Source organism: Rhinolophus sinicus, linkage group LG05 (genome assembly GCF_036562045.2).
Source record: "Rhinolophus sinicus isolate RSC01 linkage group LG05, ASM3656204v1, whole genome shotgun sequence".
Classification (NCBI taxonomy): Eukaryota; Metazoa; Chordata; class Mammalia; order Chiroptera; family Rhinolophidae; genus Rhinolophus; species Rhinolophus sinicus.
The window spans coordinates 105,380,955-105,403,722 of NC_133755.1; positions in this window are offsets into that span (position 1 = coordinate 105,380,955).

Genomic DNA, 22,768 nt, shown 5'->3' on the forward strand with positions numbered 1-22,768 from the left:
CTCTCCCAATTGCTCCCTACCAAGATCGCCAATGTTTTCCACACATCCTATGAATGATCTTCTCCAGGCACCACTTCAAGAAAGTCACATCCCTCTAAGGAAAATGTGCGTGGATCTCTTTTTGTGGACTATTTCTACATCAAGTTCGAAGGTCTGCTGTTCTGTCTTGAAGTTAGGAGTGAAGACAACAGCCTGCTTCTTTTGGAATGTAACCCCTGCATGACAAGCAGAGTGTTGAGTGGTTTGCTAGCCATTGGTTATCTCAGCTTGCCCCATTTAGACCTGAACCTCCACTCTATGAACAAATTTTGGTTTGAGAGGTGAAGACCCAGAATTCCCAGCCTGCTGCACCTACAGTGTCCACCTTATTAATGGGTCTGCGTGGGGCAAGAGAGATACAGGCCCCTCAGTTGTACCTGCATGGAGTAGAGCTTCTTACAACACAGCAGCAGGGACAAGAGTAATTGGTAGCCTGCTGCTCCCGGAATGCAACTGTACCCCTAGAATGAGTTACAGGGAGAAGAAGCCTCTTTTTTTGTGTGACCTTCTGCCACACTGAGCTTAGGTAAGAAGTGGTAGGTGGTAAGGGAACAATCATGGCTCAAATGCCAAGACTCTATCTCTTCTTACTGACATTTGAATACATGCTTCTCTCTTTGCTATATTCCTTTAGAACAGTATCCACATACCTTTTTTTTCTTTTTCTTTTTAAATAAATAACACACTACTGTTATGGAAGTTCTCCCTAGATAAATGTTAATGTTTAATTATTATTATTTTGTTAGTTCTTATGCTCCACAGGGAAAACAAAACAAAACAGTTTTTGAGTCATTAAAGAAAACTTCATCCCTTAGCATTGTCATAGTTCTTCGGCCTACACCCCTGCAATTATGCTAAGTGGGTGCAGGTAAAGCTTGCTCTGATATATGGCAATGGGTAGGGGTTGCAATATAAGAGGGATGAGTCTTATACCTAAAAAGATTGGATATTTCCTAATTAACTTCAACTATCAGTTACAGCAAAACAACTGAAAAAGAAGATGGTGAGACCCCTGACATCATATATTTTTTTTAATCCTTTTAAGGACACATGAACAGATTGTACAACTTTCCTTCTTTGAAGAGTGCTACTTATTAAAATAAGAAGACATTGGCAATATGTTTCTTTGTGTCTCTTCATACAAATAACTATACTTACTCTTCTCTAATATAGTTACAGTGTTAATACAATTTGACCATGAGGGTTCCACTTGGGAGAACCAAAATTCACTCTTCCTTCACATTAAATGATCAAAAAATTATTCTTTAAAAAACTGCTAAAGACATGGTCAAGGTGGTGGAGTAGGTAAATACTGCTCACCTACTCTCATGACCATACCAAATTTCAACTAAACTACAAAACAACCATCACTGAGAATAGCCTGAAGTCTAGGTGAACCAAAGTCCTACGACAAGGACATGCAGAAGAAGTCACAGCAAGACTTGTAGGAAGGGGAGAGTCACAGAATAGGCTGGTTCCACACCCATATGTTACCATTAAAAATTGGGAGAAATATCTTGGCTGTGGCAGTCTCCCCAGGAAGAACAAGAATTCCCAGCCTGACACCAGGCTCCCCAACCCAGGGTTCTAGTGCCAGGGAGAGAAGTCCCCTAATTTCTGGTAATGAAAGTCAGTAAAGATTGTGGCTGAGTGAGACAAGGGCTCTGAAGTCCCAGGTGCGGCTCTTAAAGGAGCTGCACATGGACTTACTGATGGACTCTTGCTCTGAACTCCAGCATTGAGGCAGCAGCTCAAAAGGTACCAACAACATACAGGGAGGAACTGAATTGTCTGGCTTGAGGGCAAGGGCTAAAGGAGCAGCTTTCTCCAGGATGAAGGAGATAGCAGAAGCCATTGTTTCTTTGTTAAGCCCTTCCCTCTCTTGACATGCAGACATAGGCAGATACCATATATGAGTCTCCAGCAACCTGACTAACACTGTTTATTTGCCCTGATTCCCTGACACCCTGATCCACTCAACTTCCGTGCCCACCCAAGCTGCTTCCATCTTTTCCATATAAACAACTTGTCTTGGCTCATGCTGAGGACTTTCATGCTGAGCACAATATTTTTGGACATTGTCCCACAGGTCAATAATTATTTTGTATTTAAATGCTAATTTAAAGCTCCTATACCAAATTTCTTGGAGGTAGGGTGACAGTACTTTTATGGGTTTTTAAAATCATTTAGAGTGCTATTGAAAATAAGCTTTGTAATTTGGGTGTATATGTGATCATTAAGAATAAAGAATAAAACATTATTTATGAAAGTTTCCATAGTGACAAATTATTATGTTAACTTATTATTATACTTTGGCATCCAGCAATTTGAATATAGACTTAAATTCTGATTTTCATTGGCATAATATAATAATAATAATAATAATAATCACAGCAACAATTAGTGACATATATTAACGTCAGCCAGTAGTATTACCCTCACTTTACACATTAGAAAATTTAAACATAAAGAGGTTAAGCAACTGTCCCTCTCCTACCTCCTCCACCCTTCCCAGTTACCTTCATTAACTAAGAAATAAAAGAACCTCACAGTATTTTGTCTTCTGCCTCCATCTCCATTCTTTTTTTTTTTCTGTGATAGTGAGCTGGATGTAAATAGGGTCATTTTCTTTGTCTCCTACTTCTAATTTAATAATTATCAGATAATACTTTAAAGACCATTGTGTTTAAATTAGTTTTCAGTCTCTTCTTGTCCCAGCCTTCAAGGAACTTGGGAGGTGCACTTTAATTTCATCGGGCTTAGTTGTGGTCATTTGCATATTTCACTGGAGATAGATATTGTCTTTTAAAGTGCAAATCATAGCATCTATAATTGCTTCAAATTTCATAATAAAGGCTAAAGTACTTACTATTGCCTCCAGAGATCCCCCATCTCTCTAACCTGCTCTCCTACCACTCTTCCTTGATCACTTATGTTCAAACTTACAGTCTTCCTTGCAAATTCTTGAACACACAGACCTGTGCTTTATGTCTGGAATTCTCTTCCTCCAGATATCTATTTCCTTATTTCCTCACTTCTTTCAAATCTCTTCTTAATGTCAGCTTCTCTGAGATGCCTTCTCTGATAACCCTATTCAGATGGAACCCAAATCCTCTTATTCTTCTTTATTTTTTTCAACAGCATCTTTTGGTTCCTAATTTATGATAGGAATGTGTGGTTTTATTTACTCTTTGTCTCCTCCACTAGAGTGAAACCTCCATCAGGAACTAAAACTGTGTAGTCAGTCTCCTGCTACATTTCCAATGCAGAGAACATTGTGTACAATGATGAACATTCAAAAATATTTGAAGAACCAATGAACTACGGAAGAAAATGCATTCTTATTCAATAACCACACTGTGATTTAATCTAATTACGAGACACTGTGACAAATATATAACCCACATAAGAAAACAGGAAGATTAGAACATATTACATTTCCTTTTTTGTTTTTGCCTTCTGTCTTCGTTTAGAATCACTCCAAAATTTTTTGTCCATAGCCATATATCAATTTTTCTTTATAACTATTTACTCAATAACTAATATTTTTCTATTGGAAAGAAAATATTAAATAACAATATCAGAATATATTTTTACTAACATTATTTTTATGTTTTTATAACTATACTAGTTTGAGAGATCTCAATCATGCTTATTTTGAAAAAAAGAAAGGTTACATGTATTATAAAGTTCATACAAAATATCAAAGACTATAGATTTATGGTTCTAGGCTGCTTACATTTATCTTTACAATGTACTTTTACAAAAAAAAAAAAAAAAAAAAAGGAAAAGAACACTCAGATTGTTCCACGTACCCCCACGTGTTGGTTTTGGCAGCTCGATTTTAACACTCTCCAGAGAGCTCTCAGACAGTTATGTGATTTAACATTCTGCTATTATTAAACCAGAGATATTTTATTTTATGTTGTGATTGCCATAACCATTGCATTAACATTTGAATAAAAAGCAGTATCACTGAGAATGTGTCAGTGTATCTTTTAGTGAATTAATCTATATCCTTTGCCTAGGACTTTCTTATTGATGCATGATAAATGTAATAATAACAATGATCAGTCATCAAACATTCTGGCAGAACTGCCAGGGACGGGTGGTGGGAGGGGATGCATACAGTTGAGCTTGTTGAGAGGCAGATCAATGCAGGAGAAATGACATGTGTCATATTGTCCCACAGTGAAATGATACAGCACATAGGGATGGCCTCTTGTCAGCAATGTGTACAATTCTGGCATGATTTGAGTCTCTGGTTGTGTTGCTTGTTACACTATACAACAAAATGCAATGAATCACTAAATTAGTAGTCAAATCCTACAGGAACTGTATCATCTGGGGTAGAAGAAAAGTGATGTGAAAAAGGAAAATAAGTCATATTCCCTTGTAAATCATATCTTCCAGCAGTTTATAAGTAGCCCAAAAATTAGGGTGATACATACCCAGGGCAGAAAGAAAATTCAATATGAAGAAAGAGAATATGAGAACCTCCCTTTATATGCATGTTTATCTAAATATAAGAAAAAGAAAGAATCATGCCCTAAAAATGTTTATTCAGTATGATGTAGGTGTACTCATTCATTCTACAGGGTATTCATGTAGCACATATTGCACACAAGATACCCTGAAAAGGCAGACGGAGATCCGCAGTGGCTGCCGAATACCTTTGTGGTGCCCAAACTGCTTGTTACAGTTCCGTATATCATGATGCCTTTCATTGTTGAGTATGTTCAAATAATATTTTATAGATTTGATAAATTTATCCTTACAGAATTGACAAGCAAAAACGAAAAGGACAACTGTAGAAATAAATTACCAATAAGAACACGTGTAAAAATAGAAAGGCATTGCTGATATTTCTCAAAGTCTGTCTATAAGAGCCACATAATGGGGTAAAATTAGTAGTCTAATATGATTACAACAGCAGTCCCTTCCAAAATATTCAAAACCACCACAATTTAAAATACAGATATTTATCTTTATCACATATGATAAATCATGCTTTGAGATGTTAACTAATAAATTGTACAAAGCAATAAACACCAGTAAGAAATATGATAGTTTTCTTAGTTTAGAGTCTTAATATGAAAAAAAAAAAAAAATGGAAAAAAAAATTCAGCAATATTTAAAATTATGAAACTTTGAATTTCACTGTTTTATACAATTTCATCACCAACAATCCTAAACACTTAGGATTCTACTTGAAATTTCTCACTTAATAACAAAAAGAAATTTACAAATAATTAAAGAAACATCTATTTTTCTTGTCGTGGTAAATGTTTTAAATACTATTAGAAAAACAATAGAACAGCAAATAGAAGTCTATTGTCTTTAAACACTGACAAAAAGGATGCATAGAAAATAATAAAATTTTGTAAAACAAGCATTAGAACAAATTTCTTAGTGTGAAAGACATTTTCTATTTCATTTTAAAGTGCCACTACTTGTAACATGTTTTGCCTCTGGCATATTGTATAGAAGACTACTGAATGAAAGATATATCTACTGGAGAAGATGTATTCTTCACAACAAATGACTTCTATATAGAAAACACTGGCCCCTGATAGTGTGGTTGCTTTGACTGGAATGGAAAGAAAGAGCAGATCACTGAGATAGCCAATATGTTAAAGGAATTTATTGAATCAATAACAAACAAGAAAGCAGTCTACTGCAGCAAAGGAGTTGATAACCAAAAGGCATCATTGGTGATATATAGTTTTAATATTTGTATTATTAGTGGACAAACCAATTGGGAGAATCATGCAGGAACCACACAGGAGATGTTCAAGTGTTAGGCTAAGGTTTAATAGAAGTAATAGGAGGTGTCAGCATTCAGAGATATTTGAGATGGGAAGTTCAGAGATATGCTCATAGAATGTATGTGGATTGTATGGAAAATATTGTTAATTGAGGATGGCACGTGGGTTGAAACTGTGTCCTGAGCAACTAAGTAGATGGTGATGCCACCAAAGGTTTCTATTAAGAGAGAATCAAACATATGTGAAATACACTCCACTAGCAGCATGATGAATACTGGAGAGTGTTCTGGAAAATCTAGAGCAATATAAATAAGTGTCCCTATCATAGTTCCCACATTTTCTTTTCCTAGCAAATTTGGCTTAAAAATTAACCCAAGGATAAAACTATTAAGTGACTCTTCTCAACCACCATCAGTTGGTATTATTCCCACATTTATGACACAACAGCTGTAATAGAAAACGTCAATCCTTTATGTATCTTCTTGGGGGTAGTAGGGAGCAATGTAGATTGTGTTCACTAAAATTGTCACAAGAACCAACAGTGTCTTAATAAATTGATGTCAGGGTGACCCCAAATCCAAGGCTGAAAATGTACTCTCTATTCTATTTTTTTGTCCCAACTTATTTCCAACCTTGCATAAGAAGCATTCTCAAGCAGATAAAATGTCATAAAATACCCTCATGATAAAAATGTCAATAATATAGATAACAAAATTTAAATATAAACACATGCACATTGTCAAAAATATTGGCAGATATTTTAGTCCAAGAAATAATTCTCTTTGCCTGTTAAAGACCAAGAATAACAACATCCAAAGGAATTAGAACCTATCAGAATAAGTCAGATTATGCCTCTGGATGGAAAGACTCAGTATCAATAATACTTTCAGTTCTCACACATTAATGTAAAGTGTTGTGCAGTTCAAGTTATAATGCCAGGAGGTTTTTATTTATTTATTTATTTTGGAAGGTGGTTGGTTAATATGATTTTAAATGCATATGGGAAAATGCCTGAAAACAGACAAGAGGAATGTGAACAATAACAGAAAAAGTGAGAACTAGCCTTAACATATACGTAAAAAAGCAAAGTGTTTGTATGAATACAAACATACTGTTATAGCATTAAGAATCCTGATGTAGGTAGTGTAATTAAGAAGAAACAATTAGAACTACTTAATAAATTAAAAAGACAAAATGGACTATTCAACTGGAAAAAATAACTATGAATCACTAAATAAAATGAATAAATAGCTATCTTATAAAATAAAATTAATTTAAAATATATTCCAAAGACTGCATTAGAAAGAAAAATCATTGTTGTATGATCACTTTATATAAAACAAACCTTGAAATACTGTTATATTTTAAATTAAGTATGTTATCACATGATAAAATTTTCTATACTAACAGGTCAAAATTATTTTCAATATATTGTGAAAATGCTATCAATACCTAGGATATGAAAACAAAACAACAACAAAAATAATCGCTTATGGGGGGAAAAAAGTAAAGACAGAGACACTGTTTTTAATAAGATGACAGTAGACCAACTCTGGTTCCATGCAACATGGAAAGATCAATTTCTCCCCAGTCTTTCCATTGAATACAGCTATAAAACCTGGACAGAGAGCATGCAGCTACTGTTTGACAACTCATAAAGAACAGCAGGTAGAATGCGTAGAAGTTTACAGCTCAAAATATCACTAACACAACAGTGAGTCTACCATTTTTCCTCCTGTGATATTTACAGCCTGAATGCAATGCCTGAGAATTGGGTATTAGGGTAGAGACAGACAATTACAATAAAAATCTCCTCAGAGTGAGACAGGAGATTCCTAATGCTCAGAGACAACACAAAAACCCCTACCCCCATGCCCTTTACCTTTCTTTCTCAGTCTACACCCTAGCACCTAAACAAGTCTGAGGCAGTGATGGTAATGGTAGCCTACGTTAGCCAAAACTCTAAGGTGCAGGAGGGTGCAGGAGGACTTTGTTTGGGAGAGCTGTGATTCCAAGAGTGTGGGGCAAATTGCAGTTCCTTTTTTTTTTCTTTTTCTTTTCCTTTTTCTGTCCTTTTACTGCTTGGTCCCAGATGTGAGTGCAATTGTTGAAGTGTAGAGCACAGTAACTACACCCCAGATTTATGGCAAGAGGAACTAAAAGAGTGATTCCCGGGAAATAGAAAGTACAAGGGAGATGCCATTAGACGGAGTAAGTAAATATAAGTGAACTCATCAAATTTTTAATGAACTCCTGGACTCTTTTCAGAGGTGCACAGATGTGAATCTGATTCTATTCAGCACACCAAAGACAAAGAGAATTGAATTAACAGACAAACCACCACTCACATCCCAGACTGGCCACTGGGATGGCACACACCCAGGACAGGTCTGAATAATAAAACAAAGACTTTGAAACTGAACGAACATTGGAAACACAACCCACAAGTTGGAACTTGTGGCCAGATCAACTTCTCACTAAAACAAACAAACAGACAAACAAACAAACAAATAAAAATACCAATATTCTCAATAGGATTTAAATAAGCAACCATTAAAAAATGCTCCAGTAATTAATATAGGGAACACTATTGAAACTAATAAGAAAAAGATAATCTCAGCAAATAATTAAAATATAAATAATGAATCAAATAGAAATTTTACAACTAAAACAATGAAATAAAATGTTTCACTGCTTGGATTCAATTCAGAATGAGGAAGGCAAGAGAAAAGAGTGAACTTAAAGACAGATTGACAAAAATCATCCATCTGAATAAAGATAGAAAAAGGAGTAAAAAAAAGTGAATAGAGCTTCAGAAACTTGTGCAGTGATAACAGAAGTATCAGCACTTCTGCCATCAGAATCTCTTCACACACAAAAAGAGCAATGAATGAAGTATTAAAAAATAAAATTGGGGAAAAAAAAGGTCTGGAAAAGTAGCCATTATGCTAAAAGACATAAACCTATAAATTCAAGAAATGCTGCGAACTTGAAACATAAAAAAATAAACAAAAACCTAAAGTAGCTATACTAGACATATCAAAAGGAAACCACTGAAAACTAAACCCAAATATGATAATATAGATTGAGATATACTTATACTGAAGCTCTTAATATTGAATTGCCATATAATAAATTTGATCTACTTTGATGTGGCAGAGGGCTTCAAACACATTTTCTTATCCTGTCCTATTCATTCCAGATTATATATGCTGTATCTCTTTCTTAGTTCTAAGAGAATATAGTGTTGTAACTCCTGCCATTTTGTTACATTGAAATATCTGCAAAAAAGGATAATATTAGTGACCCAAGGTTATTTTCCTTTACTAATTTTATATCTTAGTAGGAAAAATATAGTATATTGTAATTTTCTGTGCATTGGAAGTATTTTTTTAAATGTAGTGTTGCGCTGTATCACATAAAAGTAAATTACTGTGTAAATCACATATCTTTTACTGTAAATGACACCAATCATTAAAATTAGTCTAAAAACAATATATTCATGCACTACAATTCATGAGAGTCTTCAGAAGAGAAATCATTTTAGGGTACAGTTACATTTGTGAAGCAGACTCATGAAAGTAGAAGCAATAGAAAGTTCTGGTTAATATACTAATATAAAGTTCTGCTACTTCAATAGGTTTACATAGATATAAAATTATAAATAGAAAAAGTTTCCAGTTCTGGTTAATATACTAATATAAAGTTCTGCTACTTCAATAGGTTTACATACATATAAAATTATAAATAGAAAAAGTTTCCTTTTGTTTGTGAGTTGCTATTAAAATTTCCAATATCCTACTTTTTTTCTTCTGATTTTCCAGGATCTCCAAAACTGCAATATAAAAGCTACTATCTCATGCACAGATCTCAATAAAGCTTAATCTCATTGGAAAGACTAAGAGGATTTTAAAGAATTTAAGGTAGGAAGCTTAAGAGTTCTTTATAAAGTCATGTTAAGAATTTCAAAAGTTCTAAGTGTTACTAAAAATAAGCACTTTAAACATATACAAGTAGCTTTTATTTTAACAGACAGACAGGTTTACTTTTATCTCTTAGAGCATTTCAAATCACCTGGGCAGTTGAGCACTGCTCTACTCACTCCTCAACAACACACATACAGACACACGTGTGTGTGTATACACACACACACACACACACACAAACACCTTGTTTACCTATTGATTTAATGATGAAATACTTAGGGGGATGGAACAGATTTGAATAAGCATATTAATTAGACCATAAACACTCCACCTCCATCTCTTTTTGAACAAAGTAAAAAAGTCCTCAGTTAAGGTTTAAGAACAAGGAAATAATTCCATTTATACAGAATAAAGTAGAATCAGTTCCAAGTAATACCCAGCATCTAGTCATTTAGACAGTTTGCTGGTTGAATGAAATATTACTTATAAGAAGAAAAATTGCTGTCATTTGAATATCTGATTAATAAAACTTTTTTAAAAGTTTAGTAAAATGAAAAATTGATAGAAGTGGAACTACAAATGTTAGATTTCTAAATTATTTTGGAAAGACTTATTGATATTATAACATGCTTTTTTTAAACTATCGTTTATTGGGGTGACACTTGTTAATAAAGTTACATAGGTTTCAGGTATACAATTCTGTAATATATAATCTATATATCACATTGTGTGTTCACCACTCAGAGACAGTTCTCCTTCCATCACCATATATTTGATCCCATTTACCCTCATCTAATCCCCCAACCCCCTTACCCTCTGGTAATCACTAAACTATTGTCTATCAGTTTTTGTTTGTTTGTCTTGTTCCTTTATTACTTTCAGTTTTACATCCCACATATCAGTGAAATCATATGGTTCTTGACTTTTTCTGTCTGATTTATTTTAGTTAGCATAAATAATCTCAAGATCATCCATGTTGTCCCAAATGGCACTATTTCATCTCTTCTTAGGGCAGAATAGTTTTCCATTGTGTATATATATCAGATCTTCATACAATCATCTATTGAAGGACACGTGGACCTTGGGTTCAAAGAGGATTTTATGAATTTGACCTCAAAGGCAAGGGAAATAAAAGCTAAAATAAATGAATGGGACTATATCAAACTATAACGTGCTTTAAAACAAGAATGTGTTGAAATGTATAATAGTATAGAATTTTCCATATTTTTGTTGCAGAATCCAAGACCAGAAAGTACCCAAGCGGCACTCAGAGAGTTAGGAGAGTCAGCTTTATGATGCCGGTGGGCTCAGCGGGATCCTTCCCAAAAGACCGAGCTCCTAGCAAGGTTTTGAGCAAGTTTTTATGGGTTGGGGACTTCCTTGAGTTGGGGAAAGGGTAGGTGTAGTCTGGTGATTGGCTCGGGGTGTGGCTTGGAGGGGGTTATGCAGAAGTGGGCTGGGGCTTAGGCTGGGGACCTCTCCGCTTGGGCCACCATTTTAGGTCAGTTCCACGTGGCAGGGAATCATTTTAAGGTCAGTTTCCCCATCATGTTAAAGAGTCTTCCAATTTATTACTGTTGAAAATACTACCATGTTTCCCCGAAAATAGGACCTAGCCGGACAATCAGCTCTAATTGAGTCTTTTGGAGCAAAAATTCATATAAGACATGGTCTTATTTGAATATAAAGCCAGGTATAATATAATATAATATAATATAATATAATATAATATAATATAATATAATATAATATAATATAATATAATACAATATAATACAATATAATATAATACAATATAATATAAAATACCAGGTCTTATATGAAATAAGACTGGGTCTTATATTGATTTTTATTCCAAAAGACACATTAGAGCTGATGGTCCAGCTAGGTTTTATTTTTGGGGAAATACGGTAGTTAAAAGTTATGCAGAACTATTAGGTTGCTGCAAATGTAACTGTGGTTTAAAAGGTTACAAATAATTGCAAAAACCGCAATTACTTTTGCACCAACCTAATATATATTTATCGAAGTGAACACTTAGTGTCATGCAGAAAAATCTACTTCTTTTAACATTGTTTTTCTTCCAAAATTAAAGACACTGATAATTTGAAATGGTGTAAAAGTGTAATCACAAGTCTTTACAGCATGAAGTCACATCCTGGTAAATATATTAATATGGTTTCACTTCAATTTCAGTTTTCAAAAGGAAAACATACTATTAATATTTTATATATTTTTAAATAAACCATGCCTGTAATAGTCAAAAATTCATGGTGAATATACCACTTGAATTACTTTGAGTAAGAAAACTTTCAAGTTCAAAATGAGAAGATATAATCTAACATGGATATCATTTTAAAGAAAGTAATAGAAAAAAAAACATAGTTGAAATTTAAGAATGGAAAAAAAGAAAACATTTAGAATGGACTGAAAGAAAGAATGAATGCATTAGAGGATGTAGCAGCACTTTCTATTTAAAGCTATTTAGTCCACAGTTTCTACAAGTTTAAGTTTTCCTGGGATATATGTGAATTCTTTTGAAAATGTGCATTGCTTTTGTGGGAGTAAATATTTCTTGTGGTGTTTTGATTACTGGAAGAGTGAAAATTCGCTTTTTCTATTTTGTGTGGTAATTAGCTTTACTTAATCTCAAAAGAGAAAAAACAATGTTTCCCTTTAAACGTTGGTGAAATATACATCACAATCTGTTGGTGATACAGAGGTAGATATGTATCCTGACCAATAATAAGTAATTCTGAAAATTATGGAAAATGTCTTTCCTACACATGAGTAGGTAAAAAACTAATAAAATTCTTATCAGGTATTATAAAAGCAACATGGCCTGAGTCTCCTGGTACCTACAGAGAAGTTTTGTGACAGCATATGATAAATGAATGTTATTTTTTAATTTTTATTAAATTTATTGGGGTGACATTGGTTAGTAAAATTATATAGGTTTCAAGTATGCATATCTATAATACATTATGTATATGTCACATTGAGTGTTCAACACCTAGAGTCAATTACCCTTCTATCACCATATATTTGACCCCCTTTACCATCTTTTACCCTCACCCTTCCCTCTTACCCTCTGGTAACCACTAAACTTGTCTGTGTCTATGAGTTTTTGTCTTTTTTTGTTTGTCTTGTCCCTTTGTTGCTTTTAGTTTTATATCCCACATATGAGTGAAGTCATATGCTTCTCAACTTTTTCTGTCTGACTTATTTCACTTAGCATGATAATCTCAAGATCCATCCAGATCACAAATGGCAGAATTTCATTCTGTTTTTTATAGCCAAGGAGTATTCCATATATATGTATTCCATACATATATTCCACTCATCTATCAAAGGTAACTTCAGTTGCTTCCATGTCTTGGCTACCATGAACAATGCTATAATGCTAATATAAATGTGTTCATGCAGGAGATATAATGAAATGTATACTTAGAGTTTCTCAAAAACCTGTGTCTACCATACATGTAAAGCTGAAAGTTGAAGGAATTATTTCTCTATTTTTTTACCATTTGTAATTAAAATTGGTAAACCATTTGTGAAATGACAAAATAGTACCAATCTCCTATAAAAATTCTTTTGAAATTTCTAGAAAAACATAAAATGATAGAAGTAGGACAATCCTGCCTGTGGAAATATATACTGAAACAGAAAATAGAAATAGCTAACTTTTATGATGTTCTGGCTACCTGATAACTGATATCACACATCTATACAAGATCAGAAAGGGTAAAATATCCTATCAGGAGGGATACATTCAATATGTTATTAAGAAATGGTTGATGTGTTTTTACATAGAATATAAATTTAAAATGACCATGTAGAAATAGAACATAAAATGGTATTATAGAAAAGTAAAAAAATCATGTTTACTGTTTTAAAATGACACACAAAAACAAAACTGTCATGTATCAAAATTTCCATTGGCTCCATATGACTAATCAGTGAAAATGATAAACCTTTGCATGAAATTTTTGTCTCAACATACCTTTCCATTTTTATTATTGGTGGGAATGCTCATCCGCTAATCTTCATGTGCTTTAAGATTTGACCAAAAGTGCAGAAAAAAGAAAGCTGGCTTAGAACTGAGATACATGGGCAGCATTCTACCTCTGCCTTATGTAGTGACTGACCTTGGACAGCTCACAAAATCTCTCTGTGACTATTGCTCATATGTAAAGTTAAGGGGGTAGATAGCAAGATTTCTATCTGTCACTCAATTCCCATGGACTACCAGCAGCTCCCAGAATATCTGCTCTAATTTACCACACAGTGGCCCTTGTGTCTATTATTTCATTTTCCTGATCTATCTCTCCCTTGCTATTTCATTGCTTCTAGGTTTTAGCAAAATTTCAAGTACCCACAAAAATGCTACTTCCTTCAAAATGCTTTCATCCCTCTCTCTCATTAAAAAATTATCTGTTTCAACTGCATTAACATATTATCACTTCCTCTCTTGGTTTTTATTTTTTTTAATTTGTTGATTATTCAGTTTCATAGTTTGCTTATTTAATATATTATGCATTTTTCTAAAGTCCACAATATGTGTTTAGATTATTTTTATGTCACACAATACTATGTTGTCTTTAACATTATATATGCTCTAAATATACTTTTAGGAACAATGGATAAAAAATGCAAAAGGATCCAAAAACAAAGGTAAGGAAATAAAAAGTTGAAGCAGATCTTCTATAGAATTATTTTCCTATGAGGACTTATTAGAACAGGGTCATTACCTTTATTCCACCAAGTTAAGTTATTTGTTTGTTACTCTATTAACCCATTTTTTTCCAAATGTTATATTTCTATTTACTTTCTCTTATCTAAAACCTGAGAGCTTTTAATTAATCTAGGTCTCAGAGTTACTGAGTACTATAATCATTCTTTGGAGTAACTTTACTTGGAGAATTTTGCATTTCACTGATCCTTAAAGAACAGAGACTAACACCATTTTAAACTGCATTAGGAAAGTTTTAAGCACAGAAAATGTTATCTATATCATTCAGATTCTATTAGGTTTTTTTTGTTTGTTTGTTTTCTTTTCTTTTTTTTTTTTTTTTTTTTTGCACATTACCTATTGCTATAGTGTGAATACAAAGGATTTAAGTTCAATTAATGATTATTTCTAAAGTTTCTGCATTTTGATAAGAGATATAATCTATTATTTTTAAGTTTGTGCATTTTAATAAGATATATGTATATATATGTGTGTGTATATATATGTGTATATATATATATATATACACATACATACATACATACATACATACATATATGTGTGTTTCACATGTAATCAAAATACTTACTAGGTGAGTACAAAAATAATAAAACAGAGACCATATCTACCTGCTATACCTGTGATCACTATTCGCGAAAGCTTAGGTAAGAAATGTCTAGAACACTTTAAAATGACTCCTTTATGTGTGTAATAAAAGGTTGACATGTTATCTTTAAAGAAGCAACAAATTCAATGCGGTTTGCATAGTGCCTTACAAAATGTTTTTCTCACATACTGTTATGTTTAATACACATATATTAATAAAATATATAATAAACATTTTATTCATCTGTAATATTTATAAAGAAATATGAAGAGGTTGAATGATTTGCCTAATAGACAGAAAAAGACAAATACCATATGATCTCACTTATATGTGGAATCTAAACAAAAGAATAAATGAATGAACTGATCAGAAACAGTCTCAGAGACATAGAGGAAAAACTGAGGGTTGCTAGATGGGGGGTGGGTGGGGATAAGGGGGAAGGTGAGGGGATTAGAAAGCACAATCGATAACCACAAGATTGCCACAGGGATACGAAAGACAATTTGGAGACCACCTCAGGGATAATGTAGGTGTCTGATCACTGCACTGTACAACTGGAGCTGAAGTTGAACAATAATGAATGTCAAATATAATTATATATATATATATATATATATATATATATATATATATATATATATATATATATGAAGTGGAGTACAGCATTAGAAATAGAGACAGGGGAAATGTAATAGCTGTATGTAATGTCAGAGGGGTAGTAGATGGGGGGAGGGGGATTATCACTGTGTGAGGGCCATAAATGATAAATGTGTATTACATTGTTTTGTACACCTGAAAGTAACAATTTAAAGAAAATAAAAAATGATTTGCCGAGATAAAACTGTTATAAATTTTAAAGTCATGGTTTGTGTCTAAACATTTTTATCGTAATCCATACTGCATTCTTCCTCTAATCATGAGTTGAATTTCAACATTTTTGCATTTGGAAAATTTTAACATTTTTTTCTTTAGCTCTTTTAAATAGTTAATCTGACATGCTAATTCAATAGAGTTGTTTTACCAGTGTACAACATATTTGCTGTTTGCTGGCTATAAAGCCCTCCGTAACCTCTTCTTAACAACACACCAATATTATTTTGAGAAGTTATCTCTTCCAGTTGAATGTAATTTGTTGAGACTATATCAAAGGCATGTCCTCCCATGAACAGTGAATTAAGATATTCAATTGGATGTTCCCTCCAAAGACTGATTCTTATGAAATATAAAGAAAAGAGTAGACTGTATAGAAGAGCAGACATATAGGGCATCAAAATCATCCTGTATCCAGTCCCTAAATTTCTGTACCTGATTTATTTCTAAATAGGCTCAGGTAGCTTTCCCAAGCCTTTCTAGTAATTAGGAGAGCTCATTACATCTTTCCATTAACTTATCTGTGCTTGGATTAGCCAGGGGAGATTTGTGTTACTTACAACTAAAGAATCCTGGTGTTATTGGTCATCAACTTATTCATATTTTTTTTCTCAATACATTACATGTTATATAGTGTTAATCACATACTTAATCAACTGGGATGATTAGAAAAATAAATAAATGGATTATTGGATAATGAAGTATTATTAAATATAATGTAGTCTCTGCTGAAAAGTGGAGTCATATATAACATTCAGTGACTTACCTCAAACTAGAAACACGTGAACTCATTCACTAGGAAAAGGATATCGTGATACTTGAGAACTAGAATACATAAGATGTAATTTCCATCTGGGGAAGAAGAGTGGCTTGAATTCTATAGATAGTTTTGTAGTTCGTATAAGTATTTTTACATGTTACTTTTTCAGAGTTAGATGAAATGCCACACGAAATATTTAAAGGTAGACGTAAGTTTGACGTGCGCTATTCATGTTTCTTTAGAGTAAATGTAGCTATCTTTAAAATGTAATGGTACCTTTAAAAGATTTTAATGGGAGTCTTATATTAACAGGATGATTCGGTAGTGTACTTATTCAGTAACTATTCATCATGTCCATGATTTTACTATACTCATGAACCCAATTCTATCCTTCATTGATATTTTATTAGGTTAAATCCACTTTATAGCTCTGAGGCCTATTATGAAATGTAAAGGAACATTAAATAATCAAAACATATGCAAAGGAGAAAATTTGTATAATGGGTGAGAGCAAATTTTAAACAATACAAGAAGTGATAAATCAAATATTGAGAGTGTTTATCATATTAATGAAAATAGCTGATATCAGAAACAAAATTCAATGTACGAATATGATAAAGCATAAATACATATTACATATAGAAAGAGCTCTTCCAACATTCCAGAACAATGAATAAACAACTGAAAATAAAAAGTCAATTCAAAAAATAACATGATAAATAATTTGTGTGTGAGGGATCAAAAGTTATTTTTCATTATTTTTATGAACATTGGATAAATAAAAATACATTTTCTATATTTGTAACATTGTGTGGCAATGGATTTAAATAGACATTGTGGTGATCATAACACAACATATACAGTTATCAAATCATTATGTTGCACAACTGAAACAAATTTTATTTCAGTTTACTTAGTTTTAGTTATGGTCGTTTAATTTCGAAGGCCATTTTACTTATTTTAGTGGAATTAATGGGAAAACTGCAGCTACTTAATAGAGACCTAAGCTTTAAAATTATCTAGTCCATAATTATTTCCTAAGCTATAGTTAATTCAAATTATTACTAGCATTGTACTGTATAGATTTCCTTTATTTAAGTCATCAACTGCATATTTTTGCCTTGACTCATACATAATGAGACTTCCACTGTACTTAAAGGTATTATATTGTTAGCAGTGAGAAACTATCCAATGGACTTGACATAATTTTACTCATTATTGTTAAATGTAAAGAGAATTTATAATATTCTCATATTAGCATTTTGAAATAAAAGTCTTTGGGACTTTTTAAAATTTACCACATTATTATAAATACACATATACAAATATATTTTGTATTCCACCTATTTGATTTTAAAATAATTTATATGTTATATTATTACACTTTATATAAACAACTATATTCTAATGCCTTAACAAGCAAAGCACTACAGATTGCATTTGTTTTACTGTCTATAAAAGTTTATAAAGGCTTAAAAATTTAAGTAGCTTACTTAATTTATATTTTAAATCTATAGTAATAAAATGATTTTTGTTTATACTACTAAGTTTTGAAAAACATTTAAATCTATTTTTATATATTTTCAAAGCAAGAGTGAATATATGAACAATTAGCTAGTAAATTATTTCCTATTTAAGCTATATACAGTATCAGTTTAAAATCAAACACTGAAAGTTTTTAATTTATTAAGTTTTTATAATTGTCATATATATTTCCCTTGAGGTATCTATCTACTATCTATCTATCTGTCTATGTATCTCTCTCTCTCTCTCTCTCTCTCTCTCTCTCTCTCTCTCTCTCTCTCTCTCTACCTATTTATCTATCTATATCTATCTATGTATCTCTCTATCTCTAATCATAGATACTGAGATCATACATTTAAAAATGTGGATTTGGCCCAATTTTTTCAATAAGTGTTTCTTTTTCTAGAAATTTTCTGTACATGCCTCCATAAGCATCACTCCAACCTTGATTTTTCAGAAACACTTGTGACATTTAATGCAGATCTGGAAGCAAGGCCCATTTGCACTTTATGTGAGAGTATAAATGCTCCAATATTCAATTATGACTGGACAAATGTTTACCATAAATATTTAGTGTTATAATATCCTTTCTAAATTTTCTACATTAATTTCCCACTGAAATATAGTAATTATCTATAGTGGGGGAAAAATACCTAACCACATAAAAAATGAAAGGATACTATGAAAGTATCACTTGCCACAGGTATCAACCATGGTCTGCCTCAGTTGAGAGGCCCAGAATTGTCATAATGATGAATTATCCAAAACCATAGTGCAATATCTGCAGGAGAATTATGCAGTTGTGTAACTAGTGTTTTCCAATGATGCTTCATCCCACACATAATAAATCATAATTTATCTGGATAGATACATTTTTAACAATCCCATTTGGTACCTATCATACAGACAGATGAATTCCAATCTAGGGTAATCATTTGACAATATAAATACCTAAACCTTAAAATCAAAGCAAACAAACAAAAATCCACTTTCTACAGAGTATGCATTATTTTTAATTATTCTATCCAAACTCTTCAACAAGCAGGAATGTGTTTCCTGTAAAACCCTTACCTCTTCAAAAGCAGGCCACGATATTGAAATGAATCTAACTTAGTTTCCCTCTCAGTCTCTGTCACACATACACGCAGAATAGTTACATCTTTCTATACACAAGATATTATCTAATGCAATAAACTGTTATGTTCAAGAATGATACTTTGTATATCTCATTAACCGACAATCTTGTCTATACTGTGGACATTCAAGAAATTATACTAGTATAGTGGTTACCAGAGGGTAAGGGGGGTGGGGGGTGGGAGATGAGGATAGGGGGATCAAATATATGGTGATGGAAGGAGAACTGACTCTGGGTGGTGAACACACAATGGGATTTATAGATGATATAATACAGAATTGTACACCTGAAATCTATGTAATTTTACTAACAATTGTCACCCCAATAAATTTAAAAAAAGAAATTATAATAAATTGTATACAATAATTATATAATTATAATTAATAAATTATAAATTTTGAAACAAATACCTATGAAAAGCACTTACTGGTTTTTAGTAATAACTTTGAGATAATCTTTCCAAATATATGTGTGGAATAGATTGAAAATATGTGATTAAGTTGATTCTGCCCATTTAATATATTTCAGACCTATGTACCAAATTATTAAAGTGATAAATTTTACTATGTAAATAATGGTTCGGATGTAGATTGCATAATACAAATTATGAATTATTTATAGATTTGGAAAAGATTATGAATATTATGTATTTAAATATTCTACTTAGGGTAGGAAAACATCTAACACTTATACTTTTATGTATAATTTATATTCTCTAAGTTTTATTTGAGAAAGCTTACAATAAAATATTAATCCAAATAAAACTATTTATAAAATATAGGAGTTAATCACAAAAGCAATTATCTGAAGATAGAAAGAAGAATGGAAATGGTTATGAATGCTTACAAACCAAATTCAGACAATTATTAAAATTGGAAACAAAACACCTAACATTGAACTTGCTAGCAAATAAATCAAACTAGGAAATGTGAGGGAGCTGTATCTTCCTCATTATTTAGAAAGAGGAAGAACATCGGTTTATCTGGAGGAAGAAATTGGAACAAAATTCAGGATGCTTCCATTTGGAAATTTCAATATCAGCTTTTAAAAAGATGCCAAATCTCTTTATATAAATTTACTTTTATATTTATAATGTTTATTAATGGTCAGTTTTATTTATTTTAAAACTTAAATAAAACTAAGTCAAATCAGTTAACTTAATTATAGTTTTGGCTTCAGGATTTATAATGTAACCTTATTATTTACTAACTATAGTCCCCACAGACTCAGGCAGCTCACAACATGTTACATTTATATATAAAATTAGCTTTTCTTGTAAAACCGTATTTTTCCATGTCAATATATTTTGGATACTGACTGTTTTTGCTCTGTGAAAGTCAATTTCAGGTTTTTTTCAGTATGACAATAATGCATTCATCAATATGTGTATTTTGATATTAATGTAAAATGTATTAACATGTTCTCTGTACAGGTTCCTAATGATTGCAGATCTTGGGTCTTGTCAACCCATATAATCATGTGAGCCAATTCCTTATAATAAATATATTTATATACTTATTCTATATATCACATATCATATAGCATATATTATTTAATACAATTGCATATTATATGTTTTATATAAAATATTTACATACACACACACACACACACCTATGTATATGTATATACAATCTATAGGTCTGTTTCCCTAGAGAATTCTGACTGTTACAGATTTTGGTATCAAAAGTGATTCTAGAGGACAAAATTTTAAGAATGAGCATTCTTAATTTGTTCTTGGGTATCTGAAATTGGCTTTGTAATCTGATGAGATGTAAAGATACTAATGACTTTATTTCCAGTAGTAAAGAGAGCACGGATAGTCCATAATTGGACTGAGCAATAGAGACACACAAAATACCACCACCAGATACCCCTAATCTACCCCTTACAAGAAGCAAGGATCTACAAGACTGTAAACTGTACTTTCAAACATTTTGCTCACATTAGTGAAGATAATGGGATTGGCTGGTTGTTCCTAATGTCCTTGGACAATGTGGAAAATAAAAGAATGAGCTCTAGGGTCTGAATACCCAGGTGTGGACGGAAAAGGTGTCACATGTTAAACCTGACAAGCTCAGGAGACTGAAAATAACCACATAGGATGGCGTGAACATAAACATTTCTAACTAAGGTGGTCCATGGCAGGAAGTCACATCCTTGGTCTGTAGCTTCCTTGACAAAGGTCAATCTTTACCTTAAGTGAGCCTGTCTGTTGTCTTTTTGCATCTAAGATAACACACCCTTTGGAATGTCAGAGTAATCCTTTTTCAGGACTCTCCAGGGGACACAACCCACCATGCCAGAGCAGGAAACTACAAAGTCTCTCATTGTTATTTTGTTCCCCAAGTGCCATCTCTATGTCCTGTAAAATGCTATCAACTATCCTGTACCCACCAATATAAAATAAGTGTGTATCTCTCCATTTTGTTTTTTATCCAATCCCAAAGATTTCCCCACTTTGCTTTCTCCCACCCCCTTAATCTACAACCAATGGATTTCATGTAACCTTTCTCCTTTGATTCTAATGTATAAAATAAGTTGCAAAACGGACATTTTCTGGAGCATTTTCTCAACCCATTGAGACTTTGCTTCCCAGCAATTGTCGTCAGTTTGCCTCAAATAAACTCTTATAAGCTTTCTCTTAGGCTGGATGTTTTTTGTCGACACAAGTAAAAGGTACCATTAATGTGTTCTGATGGAGACTCTTATGTCCATTTACCTGTAGGAATAAGATTTCTGAAAATCAAATACTGAAACTTACCCTGTGCTTAGCTAATTGCAAGTTGAACTTGCAGTTTCAAAGTGTGGACTGTTAAAGTGAGGACACAGATTGGGAAGAAATGGGGTCCTGCCAGTTAAAATGAGGATGTGTGGGAAGACCTTAATGCACCTGGGAACACTGATTCTCTAATTCTCAACCTAGAAGTCTAAATGTCATAATTGTATTTGGTAAATCAAGTTCTAATAGGGACCTATAAGGCCTTACATGAGATGGTCCCTACCTAACTCAAGATCTCTGTGTTAGGGTTTTCTCTGCCTGGAAGTTTCTTCCCCTTGATCTGCACATAGTTATCTCTCTCATTTTATCTAGAACTCTGCTTAAATGTCACTTCCTTATAGTTCTCCTTTATCCATTAATCAAAACAGCTTCCCACCCACCACATCACTATCTTCCCATGACTCTCCTGTTTTTAGTAGCATAGGATAACACTAGCCATTATACTAAACTTCCCCTTACTTATTATTTTTTGAGTCTTTCAAAGTAAAATTTTAGCTCCCTGAAGGCAGACATTCTTTCTCTTTGTTCATCTGTGATACTCCTAACTAACCCCCCACCCAGTACCTTGTCTGAAAAATAATATGAACAGTAGTTATCTACTGGGTGAGAGAGTGAATAAATGAAT